The sequence below is a fragment of the Siniperca chuatsi genome, linkage group LG1 (assembly GCF_020085105.1).
Source record: "Siniperca chuatsi isolate FFG_IHB_CAS linkage group LG1, ASM2008510v1, whole genome shotgun sequence".
Classification (NCBI taxonomy): domain Eukaryota; kingdom Metazoa; phylum Chordata; class Actinopteri; order Centrarchiformes; family Sinipercidae; genus Siniperca; species Siniperca chuatsi.
Genome location: NC_058042.1, coordinates 36092474 through 36110251, shown reverse-complemented (window position 1 = coordinate 36110251; position 17778 = coordinate 36092474). Strand labels below are relative to the sequence as shown.

Sequence of the window (17778 nt, the reverse complement as noted above, 5' to 3'; positions counted from 1 at the left end):
TTAGATATGATACAAACTTAATTTATCCTGAGGGAAATTGTTTTGCAGCAGTTGCAATACAAAGTTGGAAGAGATGTGGTGTGAAAAAGTGTTTACCCCGTTCCTGATTTCTTATTTTTTTGCATGTTTGTCACACTTAAATGTTTCAGATCATCAGACAAATTTAAATATTACTCAAAGATAACACAAGTAAATACAAAATGCAGTTTTTAAATGAAGGATGTTATTATTAAGGGAAAACATAAACATAAACATAACTTAACTTGTGGTTTATCACACCCGAGTTCAACTTCTCTAGCCACACCCAGGCCTGATTACTGCCACACCTGTTCTCAATCAAGAAATCACTTAAATAGGACCTGCCTGACAAAGTGAAGTAGACCAAAAGATCTTCAAAAGCTAGACATCATGCCAAGATCCAAAGAAATTCAAGAACAAATGAGAAGGAAAGTAATTGAGTCTATCAGTCTGGAAAAGGTTATAAAGCCATTTCTAAAGCTTTGGGACTCCAGCGAACCACAGTGAGAGCCATTATCCACAAATGGTGAAAACATGGAACAGTGGTGAACCTTCCCAGGAGTGGCCGGTAGACCAAAATTACCCCAAGAGAGCAGTGACGACTCATCCAAGAGATCACAAAAGACCCCACAACAACATCCAAAGAACTGCAGGCCTCACTTGCCTCAGTTAAGGTCAGTGTTCATGACTCCACCGTAAGAAAGAGACAGCGCAAAAATGGCCTGCATGGCAGAGTTCCAAGACAAAAACCACTGCTGAGCAAAAAGAACATTAAGACTCGTCTCATTTTTGCCAGAAAACATCTTGATGATCCCCAAGACTTTTGGGAAAATACTCTGTGGACTGAAGAGACAAAAGTTGAACTTTTTGGAAGGCGTGTGTCCCATTACATCTGGCGTAAAAGTAACACTGCATTTCAGAAAAAGAACATCATACCAACAGTAAAATATGGTGGTGGTAGTGTGATGGTCTGGGGCTGTTTTGCTGTTTCAGGACCTTTTCAGGACCTGAGCTCAACTTTTCATGAGCTCAGAAAAATAGCCTGTTTTCAGCTTTGAGACAATGCATTTTCCAGCTGATCTGAGGGGGGTAAATTAAAAAGTAGGAGAATTTTCTCCACCCATAAAGGAACTTACATTTATCAGAAAAATTTAAATTCACAATCACCAAATTTGGAGATACATAATTTTCACTGGACTCGAAGGGTATGAAAAATTGTAATCTGAAAAGTAACCTGTAACTATAGCTGTCAGACAAAAGGTAGAAAATCTTATTTAACAGAAAAGACCATATGTCTCTCGTTGTGTAGTACAAAGCCAAATGTTTTTTGGAAAGTAGTCATTTTCCCATGACGTCACACTGGTTTGACATTTAGACCACATCCACCCATCACTTCCTTGCCCATTTATCTTCACAATTTCCCACGTTTCATATTTCTTTTTAATACTTTGTAGTGATCCAGTAATCATTTGCAAGTTATACAGTATAGTTTCTCTATTTTCCTTTGGTGCATCATAATAAAACACATTTGTGTTCAGGGATCTGTGGCCAACTTTGATCTTATCTCCACTGTCAGTGCCAGGTTTGGGTTGAGAAATCCTGAAGAAAAATACCATCTCTGGCTGTGGTGAAGTTGGCCTCAAGTCTCTGGGCCAAGAAAAGCTCTACTCCTTCCTGTTTCTTTCCCACTGCTGCCTCCTCCTCTCTCCCCTCCACAGGAGACAGGGGAAGTTCCGCAGGAGATCTGGAACTGTGGGAACAACTCGCAGGGAACCAGAAGAAAAGGAAAGGAAATGAAGCAGTTTAGCATTAGGAGCTGGGGGCTTAGTGGAGGATAATACCAAACAAACAACATGATGGACCTTTTTAATGGTGGCATATTCAAGAGCATGCACTACGTCTGTCCCAGTACTCACACTTGCAGTCTTTAGCAGTGAAGTGCGTGGCAGGTGTATTTTGCGTCTAAAAAATGCAAAAAAAAAAAGGGCACTTAACCTTCACTTAATGCACACTTTTCCTGTGTATCCCACAATTCACCACAGTCCACTGTGCCACATCAGTCCAGGAGACTGTAATGAGTCTATATGCTGGTTTTAGGACCGACAGAATCAGCAGACATGAAGAAGTTGAAGTTGATGAAATTGGATTCAGCGTGAATAGCCTGTTATTAAACACTGGTTATCACTTAATATTGGTAATCCATTCTTCTTTCATTATTCATAAAGAATGGTATTGTAAATTTGACAGTAAACATACATCAAATGTCATATTGTTTTATTAATAATCTTGAGAAATATATTCCTTTCAACTCAATTCAAACTTTATTTCATACTCACAAGAGGGTCCATAGCAAGAAAAATAAAATATACAAGATAAAACAATTCAATTAAATTGCTTTATTAATCCTCTCCTCTCAGCCCCTGAACATTTGTTTGTTTTTCATTTTAATTGTACCTGTAATACTGTATGGTTGATCTTTCTTCTTTGTTCGTTATGTGGAATTTAAATACAACCAACAAAGACCTGAGCTCTATTGAGTCATGTTTGCCCTCATTACATCACAGGATGCCCTCATTAACCACGTGTGCCCCAATGAGCTCTGATAGATCTTAACACATTTGTGTTATTGGAACGGTTCCACTGATTCCAAGGCCTACATTATACTTCCTCTTTGCATCACCCAAAGAATGATGGGAACTGTAGTCCCGAAAATGAGTACATGTTAATCAATAATACATTGAAGAAAAGAAATAAAAGAGACAAACCCCGTTTAAAAAAGGTGGTTTTACATTATTACATGGTTCATTTATCCCTGGAACACTGCCATTCACCTGTGTCCATTCCATACAGATAAAACAACAGTTTTGAACATGTATAGTACCATTGACAATGGAAAATGATGGCATTTCTGAGAAGCAGACAATATACGGCATTGCCGGCTAAGGCATGTAGTGGTTATGTCAAACCTCTGTAAATAAAGGGAGTGAAAACCAAGCAAAAAAGCCAAGGGTTCAAAAGGTTAGGTGTAGCTAGTAGTGGTATCTGCTGATGACTCTCTCTTTGGTCTTTGCTAGCATAAAGGGGGGGCTTATGAGAGCTTCAGTGGGAGGGTGAACTTGAACTTTAGTGTGTGATGAGTTCATTTATGAAGTCAGTGTCTTCTTTACTGTTTCTATCTGACTTGAGGCTGTGCTTGTGCTGTATTTGTTTCTATATAAAGCTGGGTCTCAATTAATGGTCGACACAAACAAATAAAGGCCGGTCCCAAATACAGTCCGGGGAAAAAAAAAACAGGGGTTGATAAACTCTCGGTGCATGTTATATAATGTGCATGCCAAATAAGCATATTGTAGATTTTCATGTCTTTAATTTAATAAATTCAATTCATGTTATTTTCAACATTTTGTGATTCTGGACTACTCATTTTAAGTGTTATTGTCCTTTTTCAGTCACTGTGGGTGTATGTGTGTTAATGTCCCAGCCAAACTGTATTTTGTCATAACATCAACAACAAGTGCCACAAAATTGCAGTAGCTACATTTGAAGTGCTGTATGGGAACTGAAACAGAACTGAAAGTCACAAACAGTTCACAATAAATGCCTGGTTAAGAAATTAAAGGATTCTCTCCACTGAAACGCTAGAGGGCTTTTAATTAGAAAAGGATATAGGAAGTGTTGAGTTTGTATAAGCAGCATAATGCAGTAACAAAAATTTAACAGGGCAAATGGGAGCAGATCAGAAAACAAGGAGGTAAATAGTTACATTGTGAGGTACATAGTTGAGGTAAAAGGCCCCGGACACTACTAGAGAAAATACAGTATACTATTCTAAGCCATTACGATAGTGGTTTCATGCCAGAGCCTGACCGATAAATTGGCCAAGCAGATATCGGTCGATATTGGCTTGTTGCGTATTGGTATCAGCGTAAAAGTTCCAATGCTGAAAATTCACAAGAACTGTCAGTACAGAAATGCCAAAAATATGTTTAAAGTAATTTGGATAGACTCTTTGCATTACACAGTTTGCCCCCAGAAAGCACAGACAAGTTTATTTTTCAACTATAAAATGTTTTTCTCAGCATATTGCTCACAATTCTTTAAAAAATTAATTTTGGGAATCCTTCAGATGTTAAGTACAGCCAATCTTTTCTCATTTCATGAGGGCTGCATTTAAAAATAAAATACAAAACGGAGAGCTTTTGAAAAAATGGATCGATCATGTTTGGCTCTCAGATCATTTATTTTCTGTGCCTTCAGATAATTTAATTGGGTATATTTACTCAAAAGATTTGTGCTTCTATGGAACATAGGCTACGTGGTTTTGAACTGCCGTGGGTAGGTTGTAGTATGGTATGTATGTAGTATGGTAGTATGGAACAAAAAAAGAGTTTCTTTTTTTTCCCCCAAAAAAAGGGTGGGGCTTTTTTTTTTTTTTTTTTTTTTTTTTTTGGTGAAAACAACTCATGCAGGGACTTGAGGGTTGAACACTCGCACTAAAAATGTTTTTACGCATCTTTAGCCATTTCCAGTTAGGCTAATATGCAATTTCCAAGTCATCACATTTTATCCTGAGTAAGAATATCCACTCACACTAATCCAAATTCATTTCCAGATTCTAAGAAATGCTCCACTCCAGCAGTGGAGTATGGTCAAGTTGCTCAGTGGCGCATGAATCCAAAAAAGTTCGACTTCCCAGTATAAAATTACCCAGATCTTCCGCATTGTGCAGCCCATAGAGCAAATGCATTAGAGACTCCGCCGGCCAGGCCCGCTAACTTCCAGTTTAGCCCTCTGCTAACTTGAATGGGGATAAAATGATTTAGTCGTGCGGCTCTTCTAGACTTTCCAAATGTTATAGGACCAAATGGATCAAATTCTGATAGTGAAACGAGTCTTTTCGCAGGGGTTGTGGCGCCCCAAAAAATATATCCAACGTTTTTACAGCCGCTTCTTTCACAATGTAAGTCTGTGGAAAAAAGTCTTTTTGGGTCCGTGTGCATCACGTAACGGACCCAGAAGTTGTAATTACCCGGTTTGGCCACTATGTCAAATTGGCTTCAAAACCTGGTGCACTTCCTGGGGGCTTGCTCTAGACCGAGTTTTAGATGTATACATGCGCCACCAGTTTTTTTTTCCTTTTTTAAACACCAGTTTTAGACAGTTTATTGAGGTGTTCTCAAAACATAAGCCACACCTAAATTATTAATAATCATTGTTGTTATTTCTGCTTCTTTGTTAAATGACATTTAATTTACTGAATGTAGGCCTAAAACACTGCACACATGAAAAGCAAAATGTATAATCATTTTATGTATTACAAATGTCAAAATACTCAATTAAATTTTTTTTATTATAGACTAAAGTTATCAGCATTTGCGGGAAATGCTGAAAGAAAAGCCCTGCCATTGAGTTTTTGATCCAGATGTAACACTAAATGAATGTAATCTTTACTGCTATATCATTACTATTGATAAAATTTATGAATTCATGCTGAAGCTACCCAAGTTATAGCTGGTTCCCAGGGCGTTACAAAGGATAGGCTGACATTATTAATTGAAGGTAGCTAGCTGACATTAGCTTAATAACATTAACTCTTAAAAACCTACATATACAAAAAACACCTGGACATAGTTTTATATTTTTGCCAATTCTGACCTTATTCTTTCAGTCAGTGCTATACATCATATGATTCACGGGAACCTAGCCTTTCTTTCTGGTGCAGTAAAGTCACCATAATGCATTATCTTTGTGTGAGCATACCATATGACAAAGAAAACGCCCAGTGAAAAAAACTTGTGTTTTGTTGAATAACTCCATAGTCAACCAGGGAGTTTTTGTTTTTTCAATGTGAAGAATGTGTCAAGTTCTATTTAGGTGTTTTGGAGCACCATGTGAAGTTCGGTGCAAATACACCTTTTCCTCAGTGATTTACAGCCATTTATTGGATATCTTCCTGGGTGTTTTCTTAGTAGACAATGTGATAATATATACATTTTTTTTTTTATATTTTTGGTCAATATCACCTCTGAGAGTAAATATTAAAGTGTTATATATCATTGGAAAATACACAACCTAATCTGTTGATATATGGAAGACTGCAGTCATTTACTTCTAACTTCTAATTCCTCACTGCAAATACTAAACAGTTACTAAACAGTTAGCCATTGTTTGTGTTCAGGGTTTGTGCCATTGTTTGTGTCAAAGCAGTTTCTGTGTGCCACCAGAATCAACACAATGTCAGTGATGGCACATCCAGGTGGTACAATTTGCGCAATGCCTGCGTTCTTTTGCAGTCGTACCAGGTGACCTGCCCCGTCTTATGGTGGCTCCGTCTCTCTCCCACGCCCTCTACATCTTCAATACCCTCTTCCCCCGTCAACCTGGTGATGTGGTGGATTGTGGTGAGGATGATGCACTTGGTGTTGATGCGCTGCTCACCTCAGGGGAAGTTAGTCTGATGGTTCTCTGCTGTCAAGTGTAGGAGCAGGCACCAAAGGGAGGAGGTGGAGTGGAAGGTGGGCCAGATGATGTAGTGGTGGGTTTGGAGGGTATTGGGGCAGATGGGGCAGTCTGATCACCTAAGATCTTAAGGGTTTGGTTGAAAGGGAATTTTTTAATTGCTGTTGTTTCCATCCTCTTGGTCTTCATCAAAGAAAAAGCCTAAAACCTCTTTTACTATATAATTCTTCTTTTCTTCTCTTCTTTGGCCATGTTTTCTTTCTTGTGACAGTTGTGCACTCCTACCAACACTCAGTAGTGGGTGCGCACTGACTCTGATGCTGTGCTCAGACAACCAGTGACGGCCAGGCGTGGCCAGCTACTTTGTTGCTCAAGCGCTTGACGCAGTTAAGTTTTTCTTCCAATTTTTAGATGGAACATAACAGGAATTGTGGGGAGAGAGAAGGGTGTCACTGCCCGATCATGCCAGCTGCCCGATCTGTTCTGCACATGCACAAAAGCCAGCGCATGCACAGACTTTAACCACTTTTACAACACTGCCTGATTCGCTCCATGCATGCTTCAGCTAACATGAAATCACATGATCTCAGCAGAAGTTGGTCTTCTTTATGTCCTTTTTGGCAGCCGGGTCTTACTGTACAAAAATACAACTTTTTTATAACTTTATTCACTGATGTTGGTGAAACAAGCGATATGGGGCACTAGATTTTATGAATTGACTGTTTATCAGACCACAAATGACATAAGAATTAGGTTGGAAAAACGACAGACACCAGAATCGTCAACTCGACTTGGAGTGGGCGGATTCAAAGGTCTGAACTGGCAATTCGCTGTAAACTGCCAGTTGTTTCCAGTTACGTAAACTTGCTGAGCTTTAAATACATCTCATCTCTTGAGAACATTGCAAGATGATTTAAGTTGGTTTGTAATATTGCTTATTCACTTTTTTAAAGTATTTATTTATTTACTTCTATTTATTTCTGTATTATGTAGATTTTTATGTTGTACAATTTTATTTCTGCTTGTGTTTTGTGATTTTTTTTTTTTTCTCAAATACTCCCTGTATTGTTATTTGTATTGTATTGTAGTGTTTTTGTTAATATTGTGTTTTTAATAATGTTTGAAAAAAAAAAACTTGCTGGCGGGCTGCATGGATGTATAATAAGAACTGGATATGGTGCCACCACTCAGCCTTGCTTCCAATTTTTTCCAGTGGACACTCGCGTCATCTATCGTGACAGTGCCAGAGGCACACCCATCAAGTGTCTAATGCAGGGAAGCGGCACGACCCCTCGCATCAAAAAAACGCCCCTGTGGACACGTACCATGAGAAAATTTCCACTAAGTGAGCCAGGCATGGAGCCAGCAAGCTTCTGTTCCCGTATCACGTGATTGCACGCACCATAAATCGGCCCTGATTGTCCATTCAAATTGCTTTGGAAAGCTGAGAATCTCAGGATTCAGACACAATAAAGCTTGTTGCTATCAAAAGGTTCCAAAGTTATTGGTAACGCTTTAGATTACAGCCCGCAACGTACAGCGTAATTACTCCGGAATAACGGTGTAATCTTTTGTATTAACGGTGTACCAGTACAGTACGTATCAATACATATATGTAGGTACTGGGGAAAAAGATGTACTGTAGTGTTTTTTAGAACATGTCTTAGCATTGCATCAATGATACGCTTGGTTTTTAGTTGAAGCCTTGTTAGGCGATATCATCCACCGTATTGTTGGAGGTGCAAACAAACTAAAACACATCAGGAGGTGCCTTTTTGAGCATGTGAAGAAGATATGGAGTTGATATTTATCCCTTTTTTGCAGTACATATGTCAGCATGTCATGCGATTAAATTTCTGTCCTCCGATTAATAAAACATCTAAAATAAGCGAGTTCACTACGTGTGTGCCTTTGTACATCGACAGGATATGAAACTGTAGGATTTATGAATTAAGTTTGGTGAGTAATCAGAAAATACTTATCGTTTACAATCACTGCTAATTAATGTCCTCTCTCATCCCACACTGCATCATCATTAGGTCTGTTTCTCATACAGATCCTCCTGGAGTTCAGGTTTAACAGCTGGCGTTCCGCATTTCCATGTCAGAAAGTTGGCAACACTAGTCCCTAAAATTTTCCTGGTGATGTTTGGTTAAATGATCTTCAAGAATGGACACCAGTTGACTTAGAAAAAAATTTACGTTTACCTGATAGACACTCCTGGTTAGTAACGTTACATATCGAATTTATATATGGAAATCTCGAAATATGTCATTATTTGCTCATGCTATGGGTGGCTAATATATTGATTACTTAAAATGGCATTGTTTGGAATTTGAGAATGATTGGTGTGAGTGTACTCCATTGTAACGTGTCAGATACTTACACCTGTTTTAGACAGAGTGTACCTGAATTGCATTTATTGCAAACTGTTTCGAAACTATTGATTAAGCTACCTCTATTTTAATTCACTTATGAATTTTTGTCCCAAAAGGGACACATTGAGCAGATGACTACTTGTGAGAAAATAATTAATCTGACTGCTAATAAATTAATAAGTTTTACAGTCCATTGGTTATGCACTGGCACCGACAAAAATAGAAATATTTCAGTGATAACCTGAATAACAGTGCAATCTCTACGCTGACCTGTTTGTTTGCATCTGTGACAACATGGCAGATTAGTCACTGCCCCCAAATGCCCATATGCGTGTGTGAGAATAACCAATGGCATTGAGAGAGACAGTTACTCTCTTAAACGCCTACATACTATGGCTCTGGAACTGCAGGGCTCTCCGGCTTGGCTCTGCAAGGCTATGTTCCTCAACTTTCTCTAGAACCGCTCATCCAAACTACTTCAAACTCAACACTGCACTCCCTGGGGTCCCCAGCAATACACCCGCCAAGTGTGAAGTTGATCGGATGACTGGTTGTCGGGAAAATCGAAGGACGGACAGACAGACATACACGCACGTACGTACATACATACATACATACATACAGACAGACACAGATTCCGTCCTTTATAGTGAGATATGCACTGAAAAGACACAAAGAACAACTGTGAAAAGCAGCAATGGTAGTTTAAGGGTGAATATTAGTTCGGAAGACAGACAAGATTGCTAATTGATGGAGAGGTATGTAACTGAAATAATATTTTAACGAAATTGAGGATTTAATTAATTATATGTTGATAAATAAGTGCCAATATGGCTGAAAATGGTTGATTTAGGAGGAAAGAGAGGCGGGACAATCCATCTAAAAAAAAATCACTTAGTGCCTCTATAACAAGTAAGCTAACAATACAACTGTTCATGTCTTAGTGCTGGCCAGGACAAATTGGCCATGTGATTCTCCCCTAGTGATAACTCCAAAGTGATGCCTTGAAATAGTGTGTGAAATGATGGGGAGACATTTGAATCTTATGATAAGCTCTTGCTCAGTGCAAGATCATGCTTATGAAGTGCAGATCCTTAGGCAGGGCAACAGGCAGACTGTGGAAGAGTCAAGAATTTTTAAAGAGGATCAAATCAGTGGTGGAACTAAGAGCAGCCATGATCACCATATAATGTCAGTCTAATGCTGTATTGAGGGACACAAGATGTTAGTCCACTCAATCTGGCTCTCCAGTCACAACCCTGCCCTGAATGAAGGGTCATGCAGCATCCATATACATGCTTCCATGAGTGGGCATGCACAAACGACTCAGTTCAACAAAGGCCATGTTCAGACCGACATTTGCACTGTTTGAAAAAACGCTGCCCACTCATTCATTTCAATGAGACCACTGTGTTGGCACAGCAGCAGGTCATGTCACAGAGGGGTCTAGCAAAAAAAACACAGAATCATCTGGCTAAAAAAGTTGAAGCTGGCTCAACTTATGCCGCAACGCAATGTCACCTGGCAAGACACTGTGTTCAACCAAATGCAAGCACACATTCCTACGATACTAAAAATGGTGAATGGTGTTATTCTACAGTAGAGCAGGGTTAGGGTTCAATATCATTTTATCAATTTTAAAACCAGCATCAAATCTGCTTATCAGATATAATTAGCTTTAGCTTTCAACATTTGCAAGTGACTTAAGTTATAAATAACTAACTAGATCTGTTATCTTTTGTTGGTTGAGGAAGAAAAATTATAGTTTTTAGCAGTCTATGATCTGTAGAAACCTACTAGGCCTGTTGCGATCATTACATATCAACTTATTGTACAATATATGGACATGAACTTGATAATTTTTGCTGACCTCGATATTGCCCCTTGTGTTTACATGCATGTTTTACATAAGAATGTCACCAACATTTAGCCAACATGATGCCAGAATAAACAGCAGGGTTTCCCCTACCATTATAAGACTTGGGGCACAGTGCTTAAGCGTCTATTCACAGCGCCTGAGCCGAATGAACAGAAAAAACTATGCTGAGACACGTTTTGCTGTCATTTCTGGTCGCTGCTTCTGTCCTCTCGTCGTCTGCTCTCTGTGTGGCGTTTCACCGTGGGCGGGCTCAGGCCAGTGTTGCCAACTTGCCAACTTTGTCACTAGATTTAGAGACTTTTCAGACCCTCTTAGCGACTTTATTTCTAAAAAGCGATTTGTGACAAATTTTGCGACTTATTCAGACCATCAGGGAAAAGGTGAGAAATATATTCAGATATATTATATTGTAATTAATTCCCATGCACGCTGCTGCTCGTCTGCCAGCGGTGCCTCTCTCCCTCTCCTCCTGCGCTGTGCAGGCAGTCAGTAGGTGCAGGTGTGGGGCAGCAGGTTTGAGCTTCTCTCTCACTCTTTCTCTCCAGATCTCTGGATTAGCTCCTATAGCTTGTGAATATTTAAATAGATTGTTTGATCTTCTCCATCCCTTTTTCAAAAAACGTCTTTACTTCAAATATACAATGTCCCTGTAGTAATTTTGTGATTATTTGGCTAAAGATTGATTTCTCTATCTCTCCCTTGCTGCAACCGACACAACCCCTCTGCTTTATTCAAATGAAGTGATAGAATAAGATGCAAATGCCCTTAAAATTACAATAATATCGTTTATCGCAGTTATTGCTGTGACAATATATCGTCCAACAAAGAAGTTATCCTACTTGCGATTACACCTTATTTTTCATGTGCTACTTGCTCCAAATACTCGAGGTCCTGATTCAGAACTATCAAGTCAGTCAGCTTACAATGCTGATGTGCAAAAAGTTTATCTAAAAGATTCTCCGGAAATTGACACTAAGTGATCAGCTAGATCATTCTCCCACTCTGGGTCCTCCAATCACATATCACTGCCGGTAACAAAGTGATGTTTCTTTTCCTTTACAAAAGATCTTTGGCGAATACAGTCAGCAGCTCGCAAAGAACATTAACCTGACAACAGCCAAAACTTTCTTTTAGCTAATTAAAACTAATTAGCTACGGCTAATGTCTCTGGTGATGTGTATCATTTTTAATGGTAAAAGTGACGGTCAGAGCTAGCTAAAAATCACAAGCCTACCTGAATATTTTCTACATTCTTCTTTGCTGATAAAAAAAAGGTAGCAATTAAAAGTTAAATCCAAAATTGAATCTGCTTGCTGCTATTGCAACACTACCCAATTTACTGGTTCCCTGTATTATTTTGTTACCAGTGCCAAAAACGTTGCAAACTGCAATCGTACGTCTCACCTGTACATTTCCATCTGAACATGACATCAAATAATCTCTAACACTTTCAAAACATAGTACATGTAGTTACATAAATCACTGAAAGAGAAAGTAAGAGCATATCTCACACACACACAAAGCCACTGCATTTTTAATTTCCAAGACAGAGAGGTGAGACACGTGTAAACCTGGAATAGAGCGGACAGATTTAGATGCTATATCCACACTAAATCACATCTATGGACACTAGTACAAAACACACACACACAGACAGAGAGAGAGACAGAGAGAGAGACAGAGACAGAGACAGAGAGAGAGAGAGAGAGAGAGAGAGAGAGAGACAGAGAACAACCTTCACATCTGGCTGTGTCACAAAGACATTATGGGACAGAAGGCCCTGCCACAGAGACATATGTTGATAAAGGCCTTAGAGATTGTAAAATAATTAACCAAACTGACCAAACATTGCATCATCTTAATATATTTTGGATAATTAAACTCTGCAAAAGTGTGCATCAAAGCATCACATTGTTCACATTGTTCTTCCGTTATTATAGCAGTGCAAACCCAGGTAAGGACTACTAGCCAATCAGAAGCAGAGTAGGGCGGGTCCTGACGAGCAAGGTAGTGTGATCCAAAACAAAGCAGCTTCAGCCGGTAACTATGGCTTCGGTCTGATACCGAAACACGGGCAGAACAACCCGAACCAGCTTCACAACTGAGACTGGAGTGAGACGTTTTAGAGTGGTCAGTTATTCATTTGTAACTCATTTATGTTTTATAGGTAACGTTTTAACTGTGCACTGTCTCTACATCACAGTAACAACTTTATGCCCATTGGCTGCCTGGAGGGTATCTAACGTTATTTTAATGTCATATTTAGGTGGACTTGTGGAAACTGCTCAATTCGTGCATTATGACGTGTGTTACATAGTGACGTAGATACGTTACGGAAGTAAAGGCTGGACTGCAGTCGAACTGTTTTCAGGCTCTTCAGGAGCAGAGTTTTCTGTGGGAGCGGGTAACGCCCTTTGGGGTGGACTTTGGGCTTTTTCAATTTGCAAACCTATTACATGCACAAAAAAAGATATATAACACAATAAAGGAAAGGGGAAAAGCCAAAAAGCATAATATGACCACTTTAACAGAGACCTGATAACATGATGCTCTGAAATATCATGGCAGCACAAGTGAATATTGCAAAAGAAAACTTCTGGGTTTCTCAGATCTAAAAAAAAGAAGTTGTCCCACCAGAATCCTGACTGGAAACATTACAAACATCTGTGTGTAGCCTCGAACTTTATCAGGAGCAACTAAATGAACAGCAGAGTGTCAGAGATATCGGTCAATAACAGTGTTTACACCATGGATGTATTAAGAGAACTGGATAGCATGTTCCAAGATGGCGCCTCATTCATTTCAATAAAAGCTGCTCACTGGGTGCATACACTGAAAAGGTTTTCAGGCTTCCTATGGACTACAGAAGGAATGTGTTTTTGGACCCAAAGAGCATGTGCAATAGAGTCCTTTTCTGGCTGAGCTGGGTGACTTCCTGCTGACTCCCTGCACACATTAATGGCACGCAAATCATTTACTGATATGACGGTTCACTACTTTTAAATTGTTATTGGATATGAAAGTAGTCATTTTGGAACGAGACAAACTAACAGAAATCAGAGGGAGTGCAAGGTGGGGGGCTGTCTAACCACAGCAGATGGTAATGGAGAGGTTCTATTGACAGGGGTTCCCCCTTGGTCATAAACACACACACACACACACACACACACTGCATTATTTACTGCCAAGAACCTGCCTGCCTTCTGCCCTGTTAGACAGGGGCACACACACACACACACACACACACACACACACACACACACACACACACACACACCTGATTTACTGAGAGTTCCTCAGCCAGGGAGCAACAGATGATGGGAGGAGAGTAGAGGGAGAGTGTGTTAACAGATTTGGGTGTCTAGCTGACGGGACTGAGCAGCGATAGACTCATATACACCCATGTAGGAAATGTGTACAGCATAGTGTCATTCATTATTAGCCTGCACTAACTTGCACTGGAACTCCCTCTTTTCACCACCCTAGTACAGCAATTCTCTGTGTGTGGTATGCTGTCGTTTTTGGCTGGACCGCAGCAAAGTGGGGCCAGCCCTATAAACGCAAAAGTCTGTCCCTGCTTACTGAGTGAGTGATGAAGTTACACCATTGGTCAGTCGAGTGTTGGTATTTCCCCATTGGTTGTCGCGCTTTCAAAATGAATAGGCGAAGAGTCCTGAATTACTTCCTCTGGAGGCTTTTAAGCTTTGTTCAGGCTCTTTCGAGACACAATAGCGCGGGCCTCCGCAGATGGCCCGTGAGCTACGAGCGCACACAGAGACGCTATCCGTTGCAGTATTCTCCAAAGCGCCAGGGGGCGTACAAACAAACAAAAAGCCCCACGGGCACAGTGGGCGCCTAGTCTCAAAAGATAGGAGGTGCACGACCACGCGCCGCGATGACATCACTTTTGGTGCGCGCACCCTCGCGCTGGGGAGACTGCGTCGAGCATAAACATAGCTGTGTTCAAAGGAGCACACTGCTCACACACGGTCCGGCCATGTTTTGACCTAGGCTCGTTTAATGTCTCTTGTGAGTCCCCAAACTTTATGGAAGTGCAACTCTAAATCACTGAGGAAACCTTTTTAAGGATAGGTTCACACTATTTCAAGTCTTAAAACCATATTCACGTGAACTATTTTCTTTCTACCGATACTTCCTACATGAAACTGCTCACAACAAATCTGTGGATTATCTTGAGTAATCGGGTCATGATTTCTGGAAAGAGATGTTGCTGTTGAGTTTTTCAAAAATATTTTTTGGGCGCTCTGAGCACCACAAGCCGAGTGCCACATAGTCCCATTATATTCCAAAAATGCACACATCTCTACAGCTGATATCTCCAAAACTCAGCAACTCACACCAAAACAATCTAGATGGATAACTAGCACTACAGGTAAGAGGAGAAATATGATTTCCAAAAAAACTTGATCGGTACATCCCTAGGAATTTTAGCACAAAACACTGTAATGATATAGAAATTGATAAACCTCTGCATTTTAAGTGACTCAGATTTAAATAAAAAGGATTACAAAATCTTAAATATGAGTGCAATGTCATTTGGTAGCCACAGTTACGTCAAGAGGAAGGGGTTAAACTCAGGCAGCAGTTCCCACATGAGAACTGAATGACAGCTTTCAACTCATTTCACTCATTTTGAAGCTACTTTCACCCTCTTTCTTACCTCGACCTCTGTGACCTCAGTTACTGTATTTCAGCTGGAGACTAGTCATAAACCACTGCTTTTGCTTGCAGTCCAAACTGTATTTTCATATTTCTTCTCTTTCCATATCCTTTTTTGCTACTTCCCAACTTTCCTTTTCCTCTTTCACCTTCAGTCTCATAGTTTGCCTCTTTCTCCAATTCTTATCCCAACCTCCATGTGAACCCCACCCTCTGTCATCACAGGGCCCATAAAATGCACTGCCAGCCAGTCGGTCAAGCTGCAGGCTAATAAACTCTGACAGAACATCTGTCCTCACTGACCATATGCTATACAGCCCAAAGTTTGACTAATGTTCAACTTCAACTCTCATATATTCCACGTTACAAACAAATCATTAGACCACACTTGACCCCACCACACACACCACTATTTATCACTCGTCAATGCAAGTGACTGCTTATCTTAATGAAATGAGCAACAGTCAGGGTCTGAGCAGAGGGGTCATGGCCAACACAAATCACACACACACACACACCATAGGCGACAGAGGGGTTGTGTGTTCACAGCACTGATTTATGTGAATGTGACCATAAAAAGATACAGCATTGCACTACAAAGGATTTCCCCCAGTGCTCGCCAACATTTCTGTGTGTGCGCACCCAAATGTGTGTGTTGCAGTGAATCGGTGTGTGTGCTCTTTTTTCTAAATGAGAACCAGCTCTGGAGAACTCTCCGGCTCAGTGGGGTTGGCTGGGCCTGTAAGGTTCAACATACAGTGAAAGTAATTAAGAAATCACGTTGGTGACTTGCAGTCTCCATTCACTTGTCACAATCTAATGTTCGGTAATGTGAATCAGCGCTCATGATTTCACTGATTTGATTTCTCTATTTACTTCTAGAAACATTTGTCTTGACGTGCACAAACCCTGTTGAAAACTCCTGCTGCGACTGCAACTCTAAATGGCTGTTACAAGGTAAATATGGCTCCTCATCACAGCTCATGTCATGCAGATGAAACACATGATCAGTGTGGAGCCTTTGAAACACAAATCAAGTCCCTCCCCCTCTTGCTGATCCCGCATGTAACTGGGTCTGAAGGCTGTTGAGTTGCATCAGAGCAGATGATACAAGGAGAGGGGAATGCTTCTCTCTGTAGAACCATGCAGTCTGCAGGTCTAAAGGGTCAGTGGGCTGAGAATAAGAGTGGCAGTGATGCACTGTGTGAGGAGAAGGCCACTGCCAGAGTTTGTTGGTTCAGTCCCTGTGTAGAGTTTTGAGCCCAGACTGAAATATGTCAACAACTACTGGATGCATTGGCATGATATTTGGTACAAACATTCATGGTCCTCAGAGGATGAATCCCAACAACTTTGGTGATCGCGCCAAACGACTCTTCTCCATCACAGCACCACACTTTATTCACCAACTGTATCTTGCCTTCATCAAGGTGGTGAGGTGTCTGAGGCTCTTTCCAGTTTCCTTATATGAAGTCAGATTGACTTTTTTGCTAGTGTTAACTATAAATATGAATAGATGGAAGCAATTTGAGTATACTCTATGAACGTTTAAGTGTTTTCATTTTGATGGACTTGCATTGAAGCTCACACTGGTCTCTACCGCGCTGCATGTGCATTCTCAAGGTTAACACTGCCATGAAATTTTAGTTTTGAGTGAAATATCTCAACAAATATAAAATGGATTGCCTTGAAATTGAATCCAGACATTCATGTTCCCCACAGGATGAATTGTAATAATCTTGACGACCCCTTGAATTTTCCTCTAGCAGCATCATCAGGTTATTGTTGACAAAGATAATGTTGTGCTTTTTTTTTTTAATAACGGCACCACTCACTTTGGATTATCCTTTACATAATCTCAATCTCATAATCTCTCGTCATGATGAAACACAAAATGATTGTTTTCATTACGTCCTCAGGAGGCTTTTAAGCTTTCTTTATGCTCACATGAGACACCGTGAGACATTTTATAGTAAAAATGAATTAATTACTTCACTTCCTAATTTAAGTTGCTTTTATCAGTATTTGTGGCAGTAGTGTTCTCAGGTGTGTTGTAATGAACTAATGTCGTGTTCTACAGATGCCTGTTTGAACTTTTGTATTCAACAAAGTGAGAAAAAGCAAACAATAAAACCCTTCAAACTCGTCCATGTTGAAATGAAAAGCCCCGCACACGTTGTTATATGTACTACAGTGTCTGTAGCAAATTCTGTTGTCTTTTTTTGCAGTAATCCCAAACTGCCAAGTAGAACCTGACCAATATTAGCTTATCACAGAGGTATCAGTATCAGCATATATGTTGGTTGATGAGTAACAAGAAATTAATTTCAGAAATGGCAAAAATATGTTTGAGGTCATTTAGAA

General features: G+C 40.0%; 1 protein-coding gene across 3 annotated transcripts in view; it reads right to left on the bottom strand.

The window, feature by feature from the left end:
• ccdc102a (coiled-coil domain containing 102A) overlaps positions 1 to 17778 on the bottom strand; it is a 127618-nt gene that overhangs the window by 68498 nt on the left and 41342 nt on the right. Inside the window, exons 2-3 of one of the 3 annotated variants that reach the window (XM_044204979.1) lie at positions 1935 to 1980; positions 1632 to 1768 (exon numbers count right to left, since the gene is read on the bottom strand). The exons of the other annotated variants lie outside the window; for them this stretch is intronic. The gene's annotated coding sequence lies outside the window, so the exon portion shown is untranslated. The remainder of the gene's footprint in view (positions 1 to 1631; positions 1769 to 1934; positions 1981 to 17778) is intronic. 3 annotated transcript variants of the gene reach the window in all.